Source organism: Takifugu flavidus, chromosome 2 (genome assembly GCF_003711565.1).
Source record: "Takifugu flavidus isolate HTHZ2018 chromosome 2, ASM371156v2, whole genome shotgun sequence".
NCBI lineage: Eukaryota > Metazoa > Chordata > Actinopteri > Tetraodontiformes > Tetraodontidae > Takifugu > Takifugu flavidus.
In genome coordinates this window covers 17343562-17369276 of record NC_079521.1, presented here as the reverse complement: position 1 = coordinate 17369276, position 25715 = coordinate 17343562, and the positions used below count along the sequence as shown (strand labels likewise).

The following is a 25715-nucleotide window of genomic DNA, read 5'->3' as shown; positions in this document are numbered from 1 at the left end:
TTGGAACAAAAATTATTTTGTGCAAAACCTTATCAGTTGGTTTTGAACCTAAGTTCATGTTTGACTCTGGCATGATTCATTGTTTAATAGCAGTTCATCTTTCGAAAATGGCTTTTAGTCATTATTCAAAGGTCAAGGAAACACAAATCTCTGCAAGAGTGGGTCTTAATATTTTGATTGCATTTAAAACTTGAAAAATATTCAGAACTTTAGATGTTGACATATAGTGTGTGTGTGTGTGTGTGTGTGTGTGTGTGTGTGTCTAGGGGTGGTGGCATAGTCAAACAATACAATACAAACAGTACCGTCTAACTCAAATGCAGCCCTAAATTAAACATCAGGGTTGGTTTTATTCAGAGAACTTTTTTGGTGTTTTGAGTAATATTTTGAAGGTTATTTGATTTTTTTTTTTTTTTTACCCGCTGACTTCAGTTACACCTACATGACAAAAATGCCTACAAATAAATAATAGAAAAAGTTCATTTAACCAGAATTTGGTCTTCCTCAATCAGCAGGTCACATGCAAATATTTAATGATAATACTCATCATAAAATTAAACCTAATAACAGTAACAATGCCGGTTTTATTCACATTCACACTAGCATCAGTCGACTTGTACAAACAATAATAATCATATGGATGCTGACAGCATGCCAAAATTGAAGGAGCTTAATTAATCCATGTGGGAAAGGTTGAGCAATTCTTTAATTAATTTTGAATCAAGTGAAATAGCATGCTGCCAAGAATCAGGCGTACGGCGTAATTATTCATTTTCTTTCTCTAATTTTGATGGTTTTTCCGTCTCCAGTCCGCCGTCCCTCCGCTTCCACCGGCACGTATGCCACGGCGCTTTAATGATATGCAAATGAAATATGCATAAAACCGTTCTGCTGTGTGATGATTAAGCACAGAGGACATTAGCTAGTGCCCGCCACAGTCTCTGTTGTCTTCTCCGCAATCCGCTTCAGCCACGGCATCAACAACGCCGATTTAGAGGAGATCAATGCCGCTAATGCACTAATCGTTTGAATACCAGGTAGCATCCGATTCGATAGAAATTAGATTCCGGGAAGGGGTCTTCTCAGCTTTGTAAGATCCAGAGCCAGGAGAGGCAGATCTTCATCTGTGGGAGTTGGTGCTCTGGCGAGAAGGCGGGCAGCAAAGAGAGGAGGGTTTCCAAAAAGAGAGAATATGAACATCTGCCAATGGAGGAGCTTTCCTCCGCTTGTTTGTTAGAACTGTGGCATTATTTGACTACTGGCATATAACGAAGGAAAAAATATCCCTGTTCTTGCTTTCTCTCTCTCTCTCTTCCTCTCTCTCTCTCTCTCACACACACACACACATACACACACACACACTCCACCCCCAATTCCATTATACTGTGTCCAAGCCCTTTTTTTGTAATCCATTTGCGTAATGAAGACGCCGAACAATTAACATCCCCCATGGAATTAAATAAAAGGGTGATTATCCAAAGTTCATTAGCTCCGAAAGATTAGAATATCCGCGTTTTCCCGTCATGAATATAGAAGAAAATATGGCACGATTCCAAATTAATTGCTTGATCGTATTTGTTGCGATGGCGGTGATCCCGGTCGAGATGCCCCCAAAGATGCCATCTGCCGAGCGATCTCTCGCCGGTGCCGGTGCAGCCAGTTTCAGACATCTTGCTAGTGCCAAGGTTGGGTAGCAAGCGCAAGATGTTATAATCCTGCCTCATGGACGCATCCTTTACTGTTCACATGCTGCAACCGTGCCTCTGGTCCAAATCCAGGGGAGAAAAAAAGTGACACCAGTGAATGAATATCCTTGCAAAGCTAATTGCCGCATCAATTCCGCCCGAATTAACGAGGAAATTAACTCAATTAAATCCTCCGTTGTGTATCGTCGCAGCGATGCCTGGCGTTGGCTGTGTGCCCGATGCCAGAAGCGGCACAAGAACCCGCCGAAATGGACCCAGCGGTACCCAGGAACTCGACCTAAACCAGATGGCGAGCCTGCCCAGCATCTGTTTATGATAGTTTACCGAGGGAGAGAAAATCCTGGAAGGGTGGAGTTTGTTCATTTCTTTTGGGCGGTTGGCAGGAACAGGGCAAAAAAAGTGAGTAGGATGTGGGTGTGAAGGATGTAATGAGTTCCCACGGCCTCCCCTACCCCCAGTGCTGTTGCAGGCAGGCCGGCACCTCCCCCGAGCGAAATTACACGCTGCCAGTTTGTTCCTGTAACTTCTGTACCCAGAGTCGGTGCCACCTCTCTCACGTTGCTTCCATTGTGTGAATTGGGCTGAAGTAGAAGTTCTTGTTTCTTCAACGCATTAAGAAAATTACCATGGCTATGGGATAAACTCTAATTAGCACAAGTTCAGATCGGGGAAATCTGTCCTCTAATGGCTTTTATTTACCACTTCATTAGTATGCAGTGTCGCTTTTTTTTTGTCTTTCTTTTGTGTCTTTGAAATCTAAACAGCTGCTATTGGGCTTCAAACACAGTCCCTCAGGTCCGTTGTTTCTCCTCCTCCTCTCGTGGGTGCACACAAGTTGATTGGCAGCATCTGCCAGAGCAGCGCCTATGGTATACCTTGGAAGAAGCAACCATCCAATAAGGCAAACACTGACAAGAAGGTGGCAGAAAGAGGGGAGGGTGTTGCACTTGCCTCACATATTAAGCATTATGTTGCTTTTGTCTGGCCACATCTTCACTTTTGTCAAGAAATATCTTGTCGATTAGTCGGATCCCTCCTTTGTTTAGCTTGCTTTGATTATCAAAGTGGTTGTTGCTTAGAACAATTATAATCTCTTTGGTAGCTGCATCCAAATGGCATCTGCTGTGTCTTCCACCCGTTCAGTGGCATCTGATGCCACTGCAGTTCCTCTGGCATGCCGCTTGACACCTGAATGTGTCAGATATCCTCCCAGCCTGTAACAACTGTCATCTGAAATGACGTATGCTGCCACATATTAACAATTAGCTTCCTTTAAAGCTAGCCAAAGGGCTGGCAGGTGTCTCTTGCCCAGATGGTGTGCTGCCTGCTTGGTACAGAGATGGAAGGATGCTTACAAAAAAGAGCGAGGAGGAGCCATGGGAGGAGCATCCTTTTGTTTTGCCACAACCACACTTCCCAGTCACAATTAGAAGAGCAAAACAGCCTCAAGTTTCGACGACTTTTGTTCTAACATTACTGTCTTCTCCTTTAGTCCTACGTCCTGCCGCTTTTGTGGTAACCATCAGTGTGGTGTCACTTCCTTTTGTAGGTCCTCAGCATTTGCGTGTTATAGGATGCCAGATATTTTGTCTTTTCCATAATCCTGCAACAACTACGTCCAAGCGATTAGCCACGTCCAACCATTCAACCAGATGTTCATCTTTACATCTTGACGCCTTCGTCAGCAAATCATCAGTTGTCCTCCGAAGAAGTAGGAATACGCATCGTTCTCAAAACTTCCACAATTTTAAAGATTGCCCTCCATTCGTCAAAGAAAACAGTGCATAGAAAAAAAAACATGACGCCACCCAAGTGAGAACGAGACCCGTCCGTCTCCCTGGCTACATCTAACCATCGAACCAAGAGAGCGAGCAGAAGTACGCTTTGATGCTACCCTGAATGGGTGGCACGGTGCCAACTTCTCTCTGCCATCAACCGCATTCGCTCCTTGTTTCCCTTATTTGCCCAGCCCCTTTCTCTCTCGGTCCATGTCTTGCCCACCCTCCTCCTCCTCTCCCTCATGTTCCTTTCACATGTTCAGGACACCAGCTCCCTCCTTTCCTCTCTGACATTAATTAACATTTAGGTTATCTAAATCAGAAGGCTCGTGGGTCCGTGTCCTGTCAGTTGACTGTCTAGCCTCTTCGCACCCTCGACTGTCATCTCGGCGCCTGGCAGACATGCCTCTGCTGTACGCTTTTTCTTCCTCGGTGCTGGCTGGATGGTGCCACGATAAAGCCTAATCTGCCTGCTGCTAACTAATATGGACATTTGATTTGCTGATATGAATGTGGATAAAAGCATATTCCTCCTCTTTTCTATATCGCATCTGGCGTCATGGCTTTAATTTTGAGAGCCACTGTCTGTGATTTAGTATTTTATTTTTGAGGGGTTGTTAACAAAGATAAAACAGCCACTTAAATAACTTTATGACATACAGTTTATGTTTTTACAGTTTTACACTTTACAGTTTTTTATTTTAATTGTTTATCAAGGGAGGAGAGGGGAGGGCATCTAGGTTGCTTTATTTAATTCTTAAATCATAGTTAACAGTGATAATTTAGATGAAAGTGTGACGCCTGTGATCAAAATGTCAATTATAATATTCTTTCTGCAGTTGGGCCTGCCCATGATAGTCGTTGAGGTTGATGACACAAAAACACTTCTCTTTAGGCTTGGATTAAAAAGTGAACGATGAGCTTCATGGAATTTCCTCTTTCCACCTTTTGTGTACGATAAAAATCAACCAAGAACCAACATGCAGGATCCATTATGCAAAGCACTCCGTATTTGCATAATGCCTTACGACATGAATATGCAAATGAACCATATAATTTATGAGCGCCTGCGTCTCCCTCCTAGTGTTCCCATAACTTACAAAGACTTCTCTCCTCCCATCCAAACTGGCACGACATGCGCTACAGAGACCAGACGCATGCCGAACACGCACGCCCACAAAAGGGGTTGCTGGCCTGGGTACTGTGGCTGGGTGGGAAAACTTCTGTGGCAGACTAATGAAGAAAAAGGAGGCAGGGAAGGGGCGGAGACCGGAGTATTGGGGAAATGTTTAGGGGGGCACATAAATCCCTCTACAAAGGCTGTGTAGCAGATGCTAATGTTTCAAAACAACAGCGAAACTAAATAATATCAGACCAAATACCGAGTGGGAAGTCTTCGACTCAGACAGTGGCGATTCTGGAATTTGCTCTTTTTTTTTTGGTCTTTTCCAAAGGGTTGTGTGTCGTTGCGTCTGGGGTGAGAGTGAATCTTTTTCCTTTCTATTACCTCTTGTGGAGAATTTACTCATGAGTCAACTGGATGGAGGCAGCCGTGTGCTAGGTGGGCTAGAAAGCAAAGAGAGGATCATGGGAGGTGAGAGAGAGAGAAAGCGTCAAGCATTTTCTCATGGGCTCCAGCCAGTCTTCGCCAGTAGCCTAGGATGCCACTCAGCTAAATCAATCCAGAAAGCAGCATCCAGCCTATATCAAAAGAGACCAGGACCCGACACATCGTGGTTTTTCCTGTAAATTTCATACCAGTTGTTTTGGCTTTTTTTTGTTCCCAGCTGGATTTTTGTTTGCTGCAATTACGCTGCCTGGACCCGATGGCGATAATTGGCCTTTTTCCATACTTGATGTGAGGCTAATGGCTTAGGAGACAATTCGACACTGTTCTGGAGAAGAAAAGCAAACCACGGGGGACTGCATTGAGGAAAAAGGCTTTCACGACCCAATGCTCAAATTCTATGTGGACACAAATACTGATCAAATAAATTTCCCAAGGGCCTCTCAAAAGATTACCAGTTTAGAGACATTTCAGACTTCATCTTGCTCTACTGTATCTGTGAGAAGCTGGAATGCACCCTTACTGCATTTCCTCACACTTGGACCTATGGACTTGTGACAGAAGCTGTAGAAAGCTGCTCGTGCCAGAACCACCCTTTGTAGGCTATTTGCATGCCCATTGAGCCCGACAAGGTATCTACATCATATGTTTCTGGCAAAGAGCAAATGCCTGTTACAGACAAGAGGCAGAGGCCACTGCTTACAGAAATATCAAATCTGCATTCTCTGTCCTTCATCTAACAAATGCACAGACACAAACATCCTAATAAGTGGAACGCTCGCCGTAATCTTCGACTGTGGCAGGAATTTGAGTTCTAAGATGATTTCATGCCAACCTTTGTCTTGTGCACTGTCAGTTCCCTACTATTCTCTGGTGCTTAATTAGCATTCCCATTAGCATCTGAAGCTCATTATCCCATTTTATGTCTTCAGTCCTCACTTTGCATTATTTATTCATCTATGCATCCTTTTTACTATTGATTGCACTGAAATCACAAAACAATCTACCAGCAGAAATGCAAGCAATTAAAATATAAAGGGCCGCAAATTATACAGCACAGAGCATTCAGTAGGTCTAATAACACATTTGAATATGGTATATAATGTGCACTGTACATTTTATAGTCGAATTATTGTAGTTACACAGATTGTGTGGATTTATTATCAAGTATTATGTGACTTCAATGTTATTTTGTCTTCTTATAATAGCAATAAAATAAATGTTGTGATTTAAGACCAAGGAGAACAAGAAGAATTAAACCAAAGATGCAACAAATTCCAAAACGGAGCAATTATTTATAATTAGGCTCTATTTCTATACATCTAGACTTCGTAATGCTTGGCATGAAGACCTTGTAGACCAAACTCATTCAACAATAAATGAATTGTTGAAGTAAATGCAAAAAGGCTGGTTGGCTTTAACAATTAAGACACAATATGTGTCAGTTACTAAAAACTAAAAAACACAAAAACAGCAGATTACCAAAAATGCCCGGTTTCAAACATAAATCATTTTTAAGGAAAGGAATGTGTGATTGTCTGTAGTGACAAACTTACGTAACCTTTGAATATGATATTTGTGTTTGTATTTGTTGGTCATTCACTTCTGGATCTCTCTATCTAACTAAGATATTTAAACAATAAAGATTAAAATGGCTGGTGTCCTTTTTTCTGGTGTCTGGTTAAATATACCTCATCTGTTGAGAACTTCCTCATTTGGAACATCTTAAAAAACAGCTTGTGTTTCAAAATGTGTGCAGTCGTTGCCCTTTAAATCCCTTTTGTCATCATCCACGTGGCTTTAAAAGAAAAGTTCATCAATAAAATGATATTAACGGTTTACCTTCAAATCTCCTCACACACCTTAATCAATAATTTTCCATTTCAACTACCGGTAGTAGTGACCAGTATATAAACTATTAAACCTTTTTCAGTTGACCTCGGGTGCATAAAAGAGTGGTGCAGCTGTGATGGTGGTACTGGAGAAATATATTTCCAGTTGCTTTAAAGGAATCCTGTCTTGTAGGTCCATTTGCAGATGGTGTCTTTGGTACCTTTGTAGCTTCTAAGCTAACGTCTTAGATGGTTAGATTGGCTTCAGCTAGATAATGCAATTAATTTTGTTCAGTTTCACCTGAAAATAAAAATGACAAGAACTGTTGTACCACAGTATTTATCACTGTGACACGGTGTTAAAGGCAATAATAAAAAGGGAAAATAAAGTTTTGGACCAGCACTCTTGGCACCTCCAGACTTTCTTATGCGTGCACCTCTGTCTACTTTAGCCTTTGCATCATATGTACTTTTGTTGTTGCTGGACATCGATGTCTTAACCTCAAACAGGGACAAGCCTTCTGTGTCTTTTTAAGGGTTCAGACGAATACATTAACAATCCAGTAAAGTGGACACCTATGAACACAGCTGCCAGGTGGCATGTGGGGTTCTTAAGGCTATGAATTATTGGACTGGAGTAAATTGTAACTAACTGTTGGACAATAGTCAAGCAAACTGTACCCACTAAGTAAATATCAATGAAATGGAATAACATCACCTACATTTTTATATATTCTACATCATGTATTGCTTGTAGAAGGTTTAGCTCCACACAAGACTACCTTACTACGTTAACTGTAAACAAGTCTTAATCTGTTTGTACAGAAACTACCATTTCCTTTAAAACTGAAAATGTGAACATGAAGACAGGCTTTGTCTACTGTCTTGTGTCATCGGTGTGCAACCACCACGCTGTTCTAGCAGCCTGACTGGAAGTGCCCGCGTCTTTGAGCATGTGCCATGTTTACCGTGGGCGCGCCTTTTGCCCGACTCTGACACCTCTACCAGCAGCTGCTTCCACAGTCGCCCGCCATCTCACGCCTGATGAACCACAGACAAGTGCCAGAGGGTAAACAAGCCCTCCGTCAGCATCTTCTCCCTTAATGGCTGCATTTAGCATGCACCCCATGTCACTGTCAGTGGAAGCATGCACATGTGTGTACTCACATATGCAGACACATTACTAATGAGTCTCATCTTGAAACACACACCAGTCCGCGGAGCCCTGGGCTGTGTTAAGCAGTCACGTTGTGTAATGCACGCAGCGTGCACTAACACGGTTGTAAGCAGAAGCCTGCATTATTCAGATTGGATGGATGAAGTAATTAAGACTCTTGTACTCACTTCATAATTCATTTGCGCTAAAGGCCCAGCTGGTTGGCAATATAAACAGAGCTGGCACATGATGTGATGTAAGAAGAGGCAACATGGCACTTGTGTATGGAATCGGTATCTTCTCTTATTAGCCCCGTGGCCAGTGGGAGCAGAGGTGGAGTAGTGATAGATAAATAAATAAAAAGCCCATTCTTTTCCCCTCATACATGTAAGCCTGTTACTGGTAATGATACAACAAATGCATGATGTGTGACTAAGTGCAAGAAATACCTTCTGATAATGGACCTAATATGACACCTTTCTGAAATGTTTAAGCTGTTGGAAATATCAACAGTACGTGGATAGAAAAGACATAAAAGGCGTGTTTTTTTCATTCAACATCCAGTCAACCCAGTCATGCATCACTGGTCATGTGACGCCACCTCAGGAGCAACACGGGGGGCTCTGCAGTATGAATAATTAGCATATAGCATATAATAATTAACCAACTCCATTGATGATGCTTCACACAGTGATTTACTCCTAATTTTCCACTGTCTTCATAACATCCAGTGAAGGTTCTCAGTGCTGGTGCTACTGCACCCTGGTGCACATATTCTGTGAATTATTGTTGGCGTTTCCCTCTGGAAACGGATGCTGCTTTACTGTCAGTGCCATTTGCTCTCCCAGCATTTTCGGGGCGTTACTACCTGTTGATCCTGAAGAACAATGGAGGCCTGATGATAGCATGCATAGGCATATGTGATCAGCCTCAGACTCTGAACCACAGGACGGCAGTGACAGCATCACTTTTTCATCTCATCACTGGTTGTCAGCAGCTTGAGGCAGCACCACCATGCAAAATTTCACGTTGCACCTTCAAAGTGGTAGTTTGCGACAGAGGATCTCAAAAATCTTCTGGATTCAAAGCAATTAAAGGGGTAGTTCGAGGCTATATGACAACTACTCCTTTCAGACAATGAGGGCTGACGGCTGCAGCACCTGTCAGAGCCAAACATCCCACTCTTGGCAAGGCAACATCTGTTGGGAAGTTTGGAAATGGGTTTTCTATCATTTGTTTCTGTTTTATATGTTACATTCCTGTATCCAACTTGTTTCATAGCATGAATTTAAAAATGTTCAAAAGTTAGTCTGTAATATTTATGTCATTTGTGCATAAGCGAGTTTCAGGTGAGTAGTCTTGTTTACTTCATCAATTACCATTAAATAAAATCAATGAATAAAACAAGCATACGGGATAAACTACACTAGCTGTGATGAGGAAGCAGAATAAGGACCAATTAAGGCAATTTGGAAAAACAACAGTTTCCGGGTTTCCTAATATTACAGTGTCATCAATCGTATTTCGTGAAAATCGGTCAAACAAGTTGTTGTCAGAAAAATGTAAGTTTGTCCATTCAAACACGTCATTCTAGCCAGGGAACATCAGATCTTGGCCTCCCAAAGACGGCAGCTCCAGTGACGCGTAGCTGAAACAGTTAAGGTGGCATCTGGTCGCTGCTGTGGTGGTGTCACATGATCAGTGGTGTGGCCTTTGATTGGCTACAAGCTGAACGAGTTCCTGCAGGGATCTTATGTTTCTCCTTGGTTACACAGAGGTTTGTGCATTAATTTTTGGATTTCAGATGTTTCAGTATTTTTTTATGTCTAAATTTCCAATACTGACAATTTCACAACACTGAGGCTTCATTTTTTTTTTAGAAAAATTGTGCTAGGAATGTGATGATTTTTCAAATTCAAGGTCAGATTTTAGGGGAAAATATTCAGTAGTAAAACTTTTAAATTCAAACTCTGATGGCACCGTTATTTCCATTAACCTCAAGGTTGTTAAATAAATGTAAAAGTTAAAGTCTTACACGTCAGCACATAAGAAAGGTGTGATAATGTATCCCAACCCACAATTACCTCATTTATATATGTAAAGATAAATTAAACACTAATTAATCATCAAAAGTTTGGTTTTTTTTATGATTCATGTTAAAATTTGTCATTAATCAGGAACTTCTGCAACAAATTGCATAAATTTACCAACTTCTCTACGTTTCCATTCATGTTACATTTCTTTTCGTGCACGTTGTGCGTGCACAAGCAGGAGTATCTCGCCTCTCGGGAAGATGAATCAGAATGCTTGAAAAGGTCAGGAAAACTCTGCTTCTCCAGGTCACTGATTGGCTGAATCAGGAAGACGAGTGAGGATGGTGAAGATGAGCCAAGTCCCTTTCTCCATGTTGTCAGAATACAAACGACGTCCAGAACACACAAGTGGCCATCTTTGCTTAGTTCCTTATCTTTGGGACATTTGAAAGGCACCAACATTTGTGCTTTAATTGCCAATCAGCCTGTCGCTACAGTAATCTCCACACAGTGTGACACAAATGGAGAGATTGTGTTGCCGTTCAACATCCTCCATTTAATCATCTGTTCTGCTTCCAGTCTTGTGTGTAGCAATGCCTGGGGGGTAAAGGGCTTCGTTAAAGTCCATAACTTATTTAATATTTGTAGCTAATGGGAAGAATACTGGCCGCAGTGAAAAATAATTTACCTTCTCCTTTGTTTTCTGCCTGCCAGCCCCTCCAGCCAGCAGCAGCCGTCAGAGCGTGCCCTAAAGCATTAGAATATATCCGTCCAACACCACGCTGTCTGATCCTTTCAGGAATAAAATAACGTACTGAAGCCGGCGGTACAGCCGCGGTAGCACATGGACAGCCTAAATTATTCAGCAGAAAACCCAAATATTGCAGTGGCATAAATGCAATATTTCTTTGCAAATATTCCAAAACACAATACTCGGAAGATCTCCGTTGGACTGTAAACTGGCTGATGCTAATTCAAACCCCATTATTGTGGTGCTCATGTATCTCACTACTGTTATTACATTTTTGTAAATGTGTAACGAAAGTGGTGTTTTAGAAAGAAATTTAAGGTTTTGTCTGAATTCGTGTTGCACCATGAAGTCATTTTTTTATTTTCAGATGGATGCACATTTTTCATAACTAAATTCCATATTCTGATCCAAAAAGCCAGTAGAAGCTTTCTGATGTTTGCCTTTCCTTTTCTACCACATCACACTGCAGCACATTTTTATTTAATGGTGTTTATGTTTTAATAGCTGCAACAGACAGTAGTCTTCCTGTCTCTAAAGGAATGTAAAGAACAAGAGATGGGCTCGATGAATTCCATCCACACAGAGGTCAGAGAGACAGAAAATGAATAACAATGTGGATTCCCTCAGCAGGGAGAGGCAGAAACAGACTAATAAGAGCATAACAGGAGAGGAAAAGGGAACCCTTGGGAACCAGCATGAAGGATTTCTGTGCATTTGGAAAGAAATGGGTCTAAAAATATAATGATGCCTGCTTTGAAATGCATCTGTAATTAGGAAAGGAATTTGTCGGGGGGTGTGGAAAAGGGGATTGAAATTTCCCAATTGTGTCTAAGCATGAGATATGGTGGGATGTTTGGGTGAGCCAGGAGAAGGCATGAAAAATATGAGTGTGAGATTAAGATGCACAGAGCGAGGAGGAGAGAAGGAGGTGTGTGTTACCATGTACGGGGATTTGGGCCTCTCTCTTTTTGCAAGTATTTCACCACACCAAGTCAACTTTTATAAAACTTTGTCGGCCCGTTTTTGTCCACTTTGACCATGCTGTCAAATTCCATCAGGTTTCGATGTCACAATTCTCAAAAAAAAAAAAATCCTCTTAGAAAAACAAATGTCATCTGAACCTCTCATTCTTCTTTATACCTGTAAAGCAGAACCCCAGAACCTTCATTTTTACACCCACCAGGCATTCCTGTTAGCAGTCCAGTGCAAACAGGTAGCGATTACTAAAACTAGTGATACAACTGTCGAGTCATTCATGGGCTGTACGTAAAAGGGCCCATTGAATCAGAGTCAATATTACAATTATCCAGGTCTACTGTCACTCTAATGTGGCAAATGCAGGAAGTGAGCGAGGAGGAGCTGCAGGAGGTGTTACGTTAGCCTGAGCTGCTTTCTGGGGACTGCAGGAAGCCTTTAAGACCCAGTTACGTGCACCATTTAGCTTGTTTAGCTTGTTTTCTTCCTCCTTCCTCCTTTGTCTCCTCTTCAGGATGGGAGACTGGTGGTACTGGCCTTCAGACACCATCGTTGGACACGTTAGTTCCCTCTCTGAGCTGAGGACTGTGGTCATAAACCAGCACAGCCAGTCTATAAAAGCTCTAAAGGAAAGGATTTGTTGGGACCCCAGAGCAGAGGCCCACACACAGCTATCACCTAACAGCCCTCCATTAAAAGGTCGACTGTGCTAACGCCAGAATAGAAATTCTCCATAGCTGCACCAATTTCACATAATTGTGTTCGGTAGGTTGTTTAGTGAAGTGCACATTTGCAGTGTATGTTCATCACACCCCCACTAGACGTTTTATTATTTCCTTTATGTCATTTCGCCATGGCGCTATCATTTATAATTTGCCCGACCACATCATTCAGCCTACGTGGGCTGGTTTGGCTCATCGGGGAGCCAAAAAGTGTATTTTCCCCCCCGTATTGGAATGGTTACCAAAAATACGCCTCAATTTCAGGGCTCTGAATTGTTGCAATTGTGGAACTAAGAATTTGTATTTCCTGTATTTATTTCTGCTCCCTCTCATCCATCTCCCCTCTGCTCCCTTTCCTCCTCTTCATCGTTGCCCCCCCCCCCCAGCCACCACGTCAGCACTTTGTGACGTTTCCTGTGTGCACGTTTCCTGTGGAGTTCTAAAAGGAAATCCTAATCATTCTGATTTCTCACTAAATGACTGCAGTGACCTCTGACCTTGACTGCAGCCCTGATCGCCTCGGCGGAGGAGCAGCTAATTGGGGTGGAGGCATTTACGAGGTGTTCGGCCTGATTGTTTTACACCTTTATTATGATAGCGTTTACTCGGCCACTAAGTGAAGCTGATAGAAATGCTGGAGTAGGGAAAATTTATTGGAAAATATATCCATATGGGAAAAATGAGATATTAAGACTGCACACATGCAGTACATGGATGATGGGGTGCACGGATGCAGAGAAGGTCACAAATATGTTGTTAGTGTTTTAACACAAATATGTGCTGACTTGCTTCAGCCTCCATTGGTGAGAGCTCCGTGACAAAGGTCCAACACATATGAAAGCATATCATCTTCTGTATGTTACAGCTCCTCTTCCCTCCTCCATCGCGGAATGTTCTGGAACCTGAACGTTCGCGTGGGCGTCTATGGGCTGGAACTGCTTCATTGAGTTTTGTACACGGTTCATTCTTCTGTAAATCTGTGTCGGGTCTCTTGGTAACCTTTTAACGCCGCATCAGGAAGGAGAGGAATAATACATGATGAGTTACATTCTCTCCATTAGCTGTTAGAAATCACTCATGGTTCTGAATAGATCTGTAACCTGGTCCAGGCCCTGACACACAGGCCACCATTTGGTGGCGTCTGGAAGAATACAGCCCGTTGCCTGGAAGCTCTAATAGAAGACAAATGATGAAAAGACTCTGGGTCACCTGTGCGCCATCCAGGAACACCTGCCCCACTTCACGGTTTAGCTCAGACCTTCTGTGGACCGTGTATTTTCATGGAGATCAAAAGCTATTTTTTAGATGCAGTGAAGAGGTCTTTAAGAACCCCCACAAGACCTCAGAGCGTCCGTGCCCTTTGTACTCTAGAAAATCATGGTAATGAGCGCGGCTAATCACCAGAACTATGACCTGTGAAGATCAAAAAGGGTGTAGTGCCTTTTTCAAGCCTTGATGACAACAAATGACACAAACGAAACTTTGTGCCTCTATTCGGCAAACGACTGATCCTGGGAGCAATTTATGAAAATCCCGGCAGCAATCTTCTCTTTTATGTCCCGGAGTCACACATCTGCCTCCAGCCCGTCGTCGTTAATTAAAGGACCGTGTATTCTCATGTCTGCTTTTTTGTGTTCCTAGCAGATCTGCATATATTCTGCCCATCTCTGCTTGACGTTGCTGCCTGCTGCTTGAGCTCTGAGTGCTTCATTTAGAGGGTCTGCTGGTGCTGCTCTGTCACAGCGGATGGAGATCAAACAGGATGCTTCATGTGATTTAAGACGAAATGGAACGCGGGGTTCACATGGCGATCTGGGCTTGTTGTGGCTAGCATCGGGCCATTAAAAACCCAAGCATACACTTGTACCGTATAATGGCCCCCTTTAGAAACATGTAACATCACGTTTGGAATCACTTCTTTACTGCACTGTCCGGGGTGAAGTGCGACGTAAAGACGAGCACCAGGGTTTTGGAAAGTGCTGCCCAAGTGTTCATGGTTCCTGGAGAGGGTGCGCACTCAGACCGGCTCTGACATCAGCTTTGCAGTTTATGCCGCTCTTGCTTGAAATATATTGTTAGGAGACATAAAACCAGAGCGGGCAGCAGGTCCTTTGACCCACTGTGCAGCCAACACAGCCCCAGTAGTTGCGAGAAGAGCCCAGCCGCTCTGAGATGGCCTCACGCAGTGTGCACGCCAGCCCCTCGCTGTCAGTGCACGGCCCGGGGCCACAGGCTGCAGACACCCCCCGTCTGCTTATCCACTTTGTTACCGTTTCTCTTTTTCTATTAATGCATAATGCCTCTGTTTGGGAGGAGGGAAGCACAAAAAGAACGTTTTTTAATGATGCTGTATGAAAATGTCCACGTTATATTTATGCCGCCTTGCATGGAGGTTCCTTTCCAGGTCCGACCTCTCCGTGATGAGTTTGCATGTGGGTAGTAGTCAGAAAAACACGCTGTTCCTCATTATGGATGCGTAAGTGACCTGGGATGGACTGGTGACCTGTCCAGGGGCTTTTCCTGCCTCTATCCCAGAAGAAGAAGAAGACCCTGACGAGGAGTCCGTTGCTGTCGACAGAACTCGGGTGGGTGAACGCTCTGGTCAGCCTGACGACGGTTGATCTCCTCTTGAATTATCATGCTGTGTAGTTTCAAGTTGTGCTGAATTATTACAGCTTCATTGCAGTTGTAGCTCCACCTCGGAGAACGGCCACGCCGCAGCTTTCTTTGCCCACTTTGTTTTCAACTGCGATGAATATCAAACCCCTTTAAAATCTCCTATTGAACGTGCAACATCTGGCACAATGAAGCCAGTCGTGGCTGCCGAGCTAGCACGTTTTCCGACCTCCCAGAGATCCCGTGTGCTAAAGTCCGCCGAGCCTGTAACGATATGAGGTTTCCTGCCTCAGGCTTTGCCGACAAAGTTTTTGCCCCCACGTCTTGCGCAGTGTTATCTCCCCCTGATGCTTGTTGGGGAACCTCACAAATGTGCTCTGATGACACGTCTGAGTTTGTCTTTTCCTGTCCACTCGTTTTCCCGTTTCGCTCTCTCCGTCTTTTTGCCATCCCCTTCTTACTCACCGTGGTTGTAATGCATAAGAAAACAGGACCAAAGTCACACTCTGTTAGGCTGCAGTGGCTGTTGCTGCAGAGGGCCATTACTCTTTCCTGACAGTATCAAAGAGAGCCACGGAGCCGGCTCGCCAGCTCTCTCTCGCCGTGCACCACTTGCAGGAAATTGCCTCATACTTCAGCAGGCAGGAGGTGAAGCGGCAGCGACACCCATGCATGTGTCACTTTCTTGGGTGGGAGCGGACTCTGGTGTCACGCAGAAATGTTGCCCGGGGAGCAGCGGAGGAGCGGCGCCCAGAGGGAGGTCAGGCAGTCGCACGGCCACAAAGGCAGCGCTCCCTCCGGCGGGGGCGAGGATGGCGGCCGCGAGGCAACGTAAAGAGGAGAAAGTGAAGTGTGGTCGTGGTGCTGGAGCACAGGCCTTTGTTATCTGTCAGACACGGGTCTGTTAGCCTTTATCAACACGGAATAATCTAGTATTAATCAGTATCCTTTGAGTTGGGGGTCAGCCTTCACTCATGGTTAACAGACGGCACATAAACAAGCAGAGTGGGGATTTTAGGGAATATAGTCTGGCCTTTCATTAAAGATTTTAAGATTTGACTTGAAAAGAAAGCCACCTTTTTCACCTTTGAGATAAAAAACACCGTTTCAATCGAGTGTTTCATCAACCAAACTTTACTTTTGGACTTAATATGAACCTAAAATGTCTGAGGAAATACCTGATGTTCTTTAACCATCGATTACAAATGTATTCCAATTCAGAGGAACGTTGAAAAGCTTCCTTTGAGCAAAAGCAACTTCTCATCACACAAAAAAGCCAATGTTCAAGCCAAAAAAATGAATGTTTGTTTTTTCTTCCTCAGGTTTTTGATCTTTCCAAGGGCATTTTTAAAAAGCTCTGGCCCCAGCGGAGGGTTACCCCAACCTTATACACACAGCATCAGCTGGGTTTTCTGTCCCGTTTTAGCCTTCCTGTCTCTCTGCTGTGAATCGGAGCTATTTCCATCAATCTGTTCCTGCTGGTTCCTGCACACACTTTAGTTGTTTCTTTCCTCATTTGGTTTTTGCGCTGTGTTGCAGCGTAGAGCATCAGGCTAAGGACCGTGCCAAATGTAAATCTGTTAACGAATGCGCGGTACATGCACAGATATATGCCGCTGAGTTATCCAGATGACAGCAGGTCATTATTTCATGCATCCACACAGTCTGGGCTTCACTTCTTCTCTGTATTTGGCAGCTGCAGCAGTTTCCCTCTCAGCTTGGCTCCTCAGTATTCTACTGTATATTTATTGTCTCCGCGTCTCTCCAGAGTTACAGTTTGCTCTGCTGCCAGCAAACTTGTTTGCCATCAATCATATGCTAAAATATTTGGGTGTGAACACAGAAACACTGGGTTAATTCAGCTCAGTATGGAAGCCAGACAACGGAAGGCTGTTTCCACACCAGCGTCCTGAATATTCACAGAGAGAGATCTGACCACGCCTGGTCAGAGACAGCAGACTCCATGTCGATCACAGTTGGCTTTTTCTTTATCATATTCTGACTTTTGTTCAGGCAGAGGAGCAAAAGAGCCCAGATGAACCATTTCTGTTGCACTTGCTAACCCTCTCATTCACATGTGAAAGGAGAGTGCAATATATTGTAAGTTGCTGAACACAGGACTCCAGGTCCAGCTCTGAGCCACGCAGGAGCGGAACCAGCAACAGTTCTCCAGGGTCCAACCTCTTCAAGTCTCTTTCCTGTTTTTCAAGACACTGATTCGATTTAAGTTGTCTGGTGCTGAATGAGGTTTTTTCTGTTTCTATCCTCTAATTTAACCACATATCTGATGCCAAAAGTCGTTTGTATTTGTAGTTGAATTACAGTAGACGGCAGTAAACCTTCCAACTGAATGAGAGATATTTTTAAAACGTGTTATACATTTCTATGATGAGTTATGTGTTTATAACATGATGGAATCAGTGGAAATACCCTTTCTTTAGTTACTGCATTCTTTACACAATTTAGTCACTATCTTGGATCTCGTATATGTGTAAATATAAAGACTGGCTGGCTGACTCATCTCAATAGAATCTTTTCAATGTGCAGGCAAATTATTTGGCATAAAAACATCTTTAATAAGCTAAAATACGTCCTAAAGCCTTTAACTGGTGCACTCAACTAAGTATTTCTGCAAACAGGAAAAGAATTCTTTGCACTACATGGTCCAAAAAAGAAAAAAATAATTAAATAAAGAAAGAAAGAAAATATTGATAAAGAAAAAAAAAGTAGAAACAGATGGTGTGAGCCTTTCGAATTAACAAAGGCATTCCTCCATGGTGCAAGGGCAGCGGCACAGGTTTTCTTTTAAAGCACCTTTCTACAGGTATCTCTGTCAACACTGAAAGGCTCGTCTTGAGAACATCAGTCGCTCTCAAAGATGGCAGATGGAGAGGATATCGATCTATCTATCTGTCTGTCTGTCTGCCTGCCTGTCTGTCTATCTATCTATCTATCTATCTATCTATCTATCTATCTGTCTGTCTGTCTGTCTGTCTGTCTGTCTGTCTGTCTGTCTGTCTGTCTGTCTGTCTGTCTGTCTGTCTGTCTGTCTGTCTGTCTGTCTGCCTGCCTGCCTGCCTGCTGCCTGCCTGCCTGCCTGCCTGTCTGTCTGTCTGTCGTCTGTCTGTCTGTCTCCTTGCCTGCCTGCCTGTCTGTCTGTCTGTCTGCCTGCCTGCCTGCCTGCCTGTCTGTCTGCCTGTCTCCCTGCCTGCCTGCCTGCCTGCCTGCTGCCTGCCTGTCTGTCTGTCTGTCTGTCTGTCTGTCTGCCTGCCTGCCTGTCTGTCTGTCTCCCTGCCTGCCTGCCTGCCTGCCTGCCTGCTGCCTGTCTGTCTGTCTGCCTGCCTGCCTGCCTGCCTGCTGTCTGTCTGTCTGCCTGTCTCCCTGCCTGCCTCCCTCCCTGCCTGTCTGTCTGTCTGTCTGCCTGCCTGCCTGTCTGCCTGCCTGTCTGCCTGCCTGCCTGCCTGTCTGTCTTCAGGTGTGTATATGCTGGTTTTGGCAGCCTGGCCCATCCCAGAGCCCCGTCCTTCCTGCTCTAGACTGGTAGATAACTGTGGCTCCTTGTGGACAGATTAAAATGGATGCACGCTTCTTTGCGCTGAGCCCTTTCCGAGAGCTGAGTGGAGGCTAAAAATGCGTTGATGCCGCTCCATCTTGTGTCGCATCTTGCCGCACCACACCCATCATTCTGCGGCGATGTCTCGAGAGGACAAATGTTTATTGCTATTATAAAGCAGCCTTTGTTGTGATTGCGTGCGTTCTCTGTCCCCCTCTCCGTGTTTCTGCCCTCCTTTTATTTTGTGCTCGGCTGAGGGGATTGGCGCAGCCTGCCGCCTCTGCAGCTCGGTGATTAGAAAGGGAGGGAGGGAGGGCGCATCTCAGCAGGACTCTCTGTTTTATATTCATCAAAAGAGCTGCCTTTGATTTGCTCCCTCTTTGACGTGTGACAGCGTGGACTGCAGCACCACACTGCTGCTAAGGAAATCGTGCACTTACCCCCACCGCCAATGCCGCCACCACCCTAAAGCCCCAATCGTTTTTCCTTTCCTGCTTCCCTCTGTCCGCTGGTGCACGCCTCACCCCCCCCCCTCACCTTCGACCAGACAATTATAGCCACCATTGTCCCTGCGCCGCATCCACCCCTGTGTTCTCACCCCCAGGCCAGGGCATTAGAGCTTATTCATTTCTCCATTATTATTGATATTACTGCTCGCCTCAAATCATCAGACTTTTGCCAAGGTCATCCTTATTGAGAACATGCCCCACCTCCTCCTCATGCCTCCCATCTTGGAAAATAGGGGGGGAAATGGTCTGCTCCCTGACAGCCTCACTGACGGGGGCCAGCAGAACACAGAGAAATGAAAACAGAGAATCGGCTGGGATGAGGATGAGTGACTGATTAGTTTCCATCCCATCATTCATTCATCTGTGAATGTCAAGGTTACAGGGAGCCATTGTTCCTCTGTTGGTTTGTTCCTGAGGAGAAGATTGGTAGACAATAGGAGAAGTAAACCAGTATTATTATTCCTTTTTTAACCACAAATGAAGCTAAAAAGGAGGATCAGAAACACTGTGAGAGGTTTACTCATCAAAGGAACCGGTGCAGAAATGTAGGTTACCTCCATTGTGACATTTTCATGCTGTAACCTCACATTAATGCAAATATATATATGCAAATTGTTGTTCCTGCACCACATTCCTGCTTGGATAATTCAATACACGACCATCAGTAACATAACAAAGGGAGCCGGCCTCGCCTGCCGCATCACTCAATTCCATCCAGTCTGTGATAATTCCCGCTGATATCACGGACACATTCATATGTACACACTCACCTCGCTGTTTAAACATTATCACAGGCGCACACACACACACACACGCACACAGAGAGAAAGAGAGTGAGAGAGTGTTTGGACAAGGCTGATCTGCTCCATAAGGACAGAGATGGTTATTAACAACATCAATTATTTAGGATGTTTCCAACTCTGCAAACACGGCCAGAAAAAGACAGAGAGGCAGTTTTCTGTTTCAGCCCTCCAGTGTTTGTCATGCACAGCAAACATGACAACAGTTTATTATTTGTGGATGCATTTTTAATTTCTTTACCACCACAATATGTCCACGACATCACATATATCACCAAACTAGGCCACAGCTTAAATTGTATGAAAGTTCGTGCGATAGGTTTGTGATTAACTGGGAACATATGAGGCGTCGTTGCTCGGGCTTTTGTTTCAGCACAAAGTGTCTTTTCTGCTGCTCTTCATCAGTGTTGCTCTTGCCTAAAAGCTTTTTGCTTAGTTCACCTACACATGAATGTCAGCTAAAGTGGGAAGCCATCAAACCAGCAGCCAGTCACCGTGCATGAATAATAGCGGTGCGGATAGGTCACGGTACCTTTTGGCATGTGCACGGGCACGGCTTTGATTTTCCTGTCAGCCACCGTGGCATTTTATTGGAGTTTGATGCGCTTCTCTCACTGTACGATAGCGCTCCCCGACGCCGAGCTGTTCAAGGTGAACACCGCGGGGCTGTCTACATGCATGCATCTTATCAACGTCTCCCTAATGGTCCTTCACTTAGCTTCCAGGCATCTTCTCCAGCACTCAAGCCAACGTCACCCTCTGTCATTTCAGATGTTCACTTGCCCCAGTAAGCAGACACAGCCATTTGGCTCTTTCTCCTGTGTGCCACTTGACAGAAAGGGACTGCGAAGGAGACGAGAGAAAAGGGAGAGAAGGGGGAGGGTGGTTTAAGTCTGCAACACTGCACTTGTCAGGAATGGCAAATCCTGCCCCTGTGCCACGTCACTGTTGGGTTGATAGCAAGCTGCGGCCCTTTTTTCTGCGGACTCGTGTATGTATCTGCGGCTCCGCTATAGAACCTAAACCCCATAATCCTTCACACGAGGGCAGCTATTGTTGTGTAGGCACTGAAGATTCACTCTCCTTTCCTCTGGACCAGGTATTCCGGCTGCTTCCCCTTGTGTTGTCAGTGTCACCATCCTGCGCCAGCCTCCGACTCTCAACGGTCGGAAGCGCAACACAAAGTTTTTACTTTTAGTTTTGGTGACCTGCCTGTCCTGGAGGCAGAAGCTCTCAAACCTACACTTTTGGGTGACCTTTAGGTCTGAGAAGACGCAGTCCGACACTGAGTAAACGGCGTTTACTGGGAAAGGTTTGGTGTGAAGAATGTCACGCTTTGTGTTGTTGCTCTGTCTTTAACTGCATCTATGAAAAGATGTTTGTTCCCCACCCACTTATCATCAGAGCTCCTGTTGTTTCCTTATTTGTAACCCTTCATTTTCTGTGAATGCATTTTTTTCTGTATCTTGTGGGAGGTAAACATCTTTGATAAGATTTTAGACACAACCAGCCCTTTTTGTTGTTGTCACATTCAGGAGCGGTTGTCTGAACGTGCAGCTCTTTTCTCCTGAGATCATTTCAGCTGATTTTCTGTCTGTAGGTTGAGAAACGTACATGACAGATAAATAGATTTGCATTCTCTGTTTTACTCGACCTCTTTAATGTGTGCTCATGTCTGCGCGTCGTGCAGTGGTCGCTGCACACGTCGCCCTTTACTAGAGCGGCTCCATTTTTTCTGAACCTGTCGCTACAATGACGCGTCCACCGACTGCATAAAGACGCGCATTAACAAACCTGAAGGGCTCTGAGGTTTTTTCTGTACGGGACACTTGACTCTGCCACAAGGATAGACTTTCTTTTCGTGGAGAGAAGGCTGAAATATCTCTACTCAAATATTCCCACCCTTTCATCAGTAGCAGCAAAGGAAAAGATGTGTTTATGTGAAGAAAGAAAGGTGGTTTCTTTTAAAGATAGTATGGACATAACTATATCCTGTATTTATTAAAGATGGAACCATAACAAAAAATAATTCTAAACTCAGCAGCCTGCAGCAGGAGGCCGCTATAGCATGTGGTCTGTGTGTGGAGGGTGAGAGGCTGCTGACCTGGGAGCTGGTCAGATCTGATGGCGTCACACCTAAATGAGTGGACTCGGCCGTGGAGCTGCACACGCCGGTCCGAAGGTTTGGGGCATTAGGGAGAAAGGCTAAAGTGATCCTGAGAACTGTTTGAACCGAGCCGTATATGCAACACCGCGGTTGCTGCCTTTTTGGTCTTTCATGCCAGTAATCTCCCACAGAGGTGAAGCTTTTGGAATGAGCCACTGTATAATGGAGATAAACCCAAGTCATGGGTCATAACCAGAGATAAGACAGCATATTGCACTGACTTTTATACATCGTCTTTCTGCCTCTGAGCTCTGGATGGTTTGAAATGGGCCAAAGTCTGATTGCATGGCACAATATGTGTTTGTCCATGTGTGACTTCAAGTTAATGTTTTTTTCTGTGTGTGTGTGTGATAATATGTGCATTTGTCTAAAAGTGTTTGTGTAAAATAAAAAAAAGCGGGGCGGCACAGAGAATGGTGTTGGAGCGCGAGTCGGTTCTGGCAGTGAACGTGATTGTGTTTTGATTAGGTCTCAGTGGCGTGCCAACTTCAGGCCTTGTTGAGATTCCTGCAGCCCTCACATCCCCATCGCTTTCCCAATTTGACAGCTGATGAGCTCTCAGATGGAATGGGTGTCTTGGAATTGGCAGCAATATACATGCCAGCTGAATTCCTGTTCGTCACCCTCACCCCGTAGCCTCCTCCCGCTCCCTTCTGTTTCCTTTTGCAGCCATCTACGGTCACTGCTCTGTCACCTGCCCTGCGTTAGGGAGCGGAGCTGTGGCCTCCTCGCCATCCTGTCCTGCATAGCGTCCCCGTCGCACGTTTTGGATTGGACGTGTGTTGGAAAGACAGAACTAGTGTGTTTTGCTAACTCTGGGACACCTCTTCCTTGGCTCCAAGGTCACATAGAGATGTATGTCAGGTTTGGAGAGTCACCTCATGGCAACAAGGGTTTGGGTTCGAGCTTTTTTATGTTGAGCCTGTCTGGGTGGTTTATTGGGCACTCGCACGGTCCCAAACATGCACATTAGCTGGATTATAGCTTCTAAATTGCCTCTCGCTGTGAGTATAAGGTGTGTGTGGCCCGACGACCTGTCCATGATGGGCTGATGAATGGATGGAACGTATATTCGAGTTTATAGGATGATGGCTTCCCATTTTTTTCAAATTTAAAAGAACTATAACTGATTTTTAAAAATGTAGAAGTCAGGTCCGACATCACGTGTGTAGATATTTTCACGGTGTAGCGGCGTGCTAATATGTTAGCAACGTAAAAACAAGACGTGAATATTTTTCAGGTCAGTTATTGACATGTGTCAGGTTTCGTTTCATGTTTCTTTCATCGCCCCATCACGAAAGATGAAACTGTGAAGCCATGAAAGAGAAGCTGTCCCCCATCAGTGGCGGCGGCGTGATTTAGTTCATGATGAAAAGAATCCCAGCTTTGTTTATTTGTAAAGAGCAGAAGTAGGTTGCTGTGCTGCTGACTGAGCAGCCAGCATTAATTAAAATTCCTGTCGAGCGGCGGCATTTCCAGCTTCTCCTAAACCTGGCGGTTGCTTTTGAAATCCATCTCTATTTTTAGATGATCCAATTTGTGCCATCCCTAGTTCTTTAAAAAAGCACTTCCTGTAAAGCGTGCTCTTGGAGTCCTAATTTGATTTGTTGCTTTAAAATAAACCAAAAATTTCTTACGGTGCTTTCTCACCCTGTAAAGGTGACAGTCGAATGGATTATTGGTTTGACTTCGGCTGGTCATTCATCCACCTACTGGACATGCACGTGCACATATGGAAGAGGCAATAATCAGGGCTGCGGAACGCGTGTTCTCAATTAAAGAGGAAGCATTTTTATTCTTCTATTGTGGGTTCCTGGAGCTGCTGTTCAGTCAGCGCCTGGAACGACTGAGAGCTGGCTGCAGACGCGTGCACAGGTCTCACGGTGTTGAACCGTTGTAATGACATCCTTCCATTTCAGAAAAATCTCCTCGCACTCCACTTTCCAATTTTGGTGTGTGGCCAGGAGCTGAAGAAGAAACCCTGGGACTCCCGGCCCAGTCCCCTACAGACGGAGTCTTCATTAAAGATCACCACAGGACCACATATACACTCCTGTGTCCTACAGTGATACACTTCAAAATATTGTGTAGCTATCTGACAGTAAATATAGAAGAAGAACAAGATTTTTTTTTTTTTTTACTAATTTGACCAATTTCCCTTAAAACGGTCCATATAAAACTGGGGGGGTATTCTGTCGAGGAATTATTGGAGCCCTTGTTTTGACGCTACAGCGGCTTGATCATATGTGTTTGCGTCCGCATGACTCCTCAGACATGAATAGAAATGCTTGCTGGTCCAGATGGTTCCTGTAAGCTCATGAAGGTGTTGTATATGTAGAGCTACCGTGCAGCCATAAATCCAATTATACTCCTTATAGATATTCCTAAGGCAGCCTTATCAGACGCTGCTGCTCCGGCAGTCGAGCCAAAGTTCCGTTGGCCTCCGTCACCCACAGATGCAATCAGGACATCTCATTAGAGTTGGCTCCTGTTTTATGAAAAACTGTTACCTTTATGGTTTATAGTGTCAATTTGCTATCGCTAGAGGACCGTATGTGTGGAGGATATTAGAAAGGGGGGAGGGATCTTGAGTTGTGAGGGAAAATAAAGATGAGCACAGTTGTTTGGCAGGAAATGGATGCAGAAAGCTATTAGAAGGGATGTGATGACTTTCCTGTAATTGTTACGGCTCGCTCGGTCTGGTGCGCCATACATCACCCCCCTGTTTTGACAGATTCTCACAAAAGAATCGCAGCCAAGCATATAAATACTAATCATTCTGATGTCGCGTCAGTCCCACATGCAGCGTTGTATCGTTCAAACATAGCTTTTTTCCGAGATAATTGAATCTAATCATATCGCCTAAATCAAATTTACCTTGCCAGAGTGAGACCTCTGTCAGCATAACGCATCTTCATATTGTCGCCATCTGCATCCTTTCACCCAAATAGTCAATATTTGACAAACAGCATGGATGTTGTCAGTATTATGGAGCACAATTCAACCTCATCTGTGATTTCGTTTGTTGCCAGAACTTAAGCCACCACTGTTTCAATCCTTTGAGTTTCCTGGAGCCTCTAGTTTCTGCTCCTTTCTGTCCTTCAGTGCCTCTTGTACCGCTGCTCTCTCTAGAGCTTATTAATGCTAATTTATGCGGCCTGGCTGGCGCAAAAACCAGCAGGGTGGGGTCCTGCGCCTTGATTACCTGCAGTGTGTGTGTGTGTGTGGTGTGTGTGTGTGTGGAGTGAGGGTGACCCAAACAGACACCTCGTTTAATTTAATACGTCGCAGCGTAAGGCAGCGGGGGGTGGAGGAGGCTTCGGCGAGGGTGGGGAGATAATCAAGGGGCTGGGTCCTTATGAATGTGCCTTGTGATGACATGGAAAAGATTGGATTTTCCAGGAGCAGAGGAGAGCAAAGCCAAGCGGAACACGATGGATTGATTCGGTTGGAGCGATGGCGGCCACTGATGAGGACAGGGATTTTAATGTTTTCTCGGAGAGGGGGGGTGTGACAAAAAAACCCTGAAAACGGCACCTTCGTCGCCCAC

General features: G+C 44.6%; 2 long non-coding RNA genes across 6 annotated transcripts in view; one reads left to right on the top strand and one right to left on the bottom strand.

Annotated features, from left to right (window-relative positions):
- The window catches only part of LOC130521605 (uncharacterized), a 71643-nt gene that overhangs the window by 12929 nt on the left and 32999 nt on the right, over positions 1 to 25715 (top strand). The gene's annotated exons all lie outside the window — the stretch shown is intronic.
- Positions 303 to 3698, bottom strand: LOC130521608 (uncharacterized). The gene is made up of 2 exons (XR_008949390.1): positions 2789 to 3698; positions 303 to 2719 (listed from the first exon to the last, which is right to left on the bottom strand). It is a non-coding gene; the product is annotated as an uncharacterized LOC130521608 (long non-coding RNA).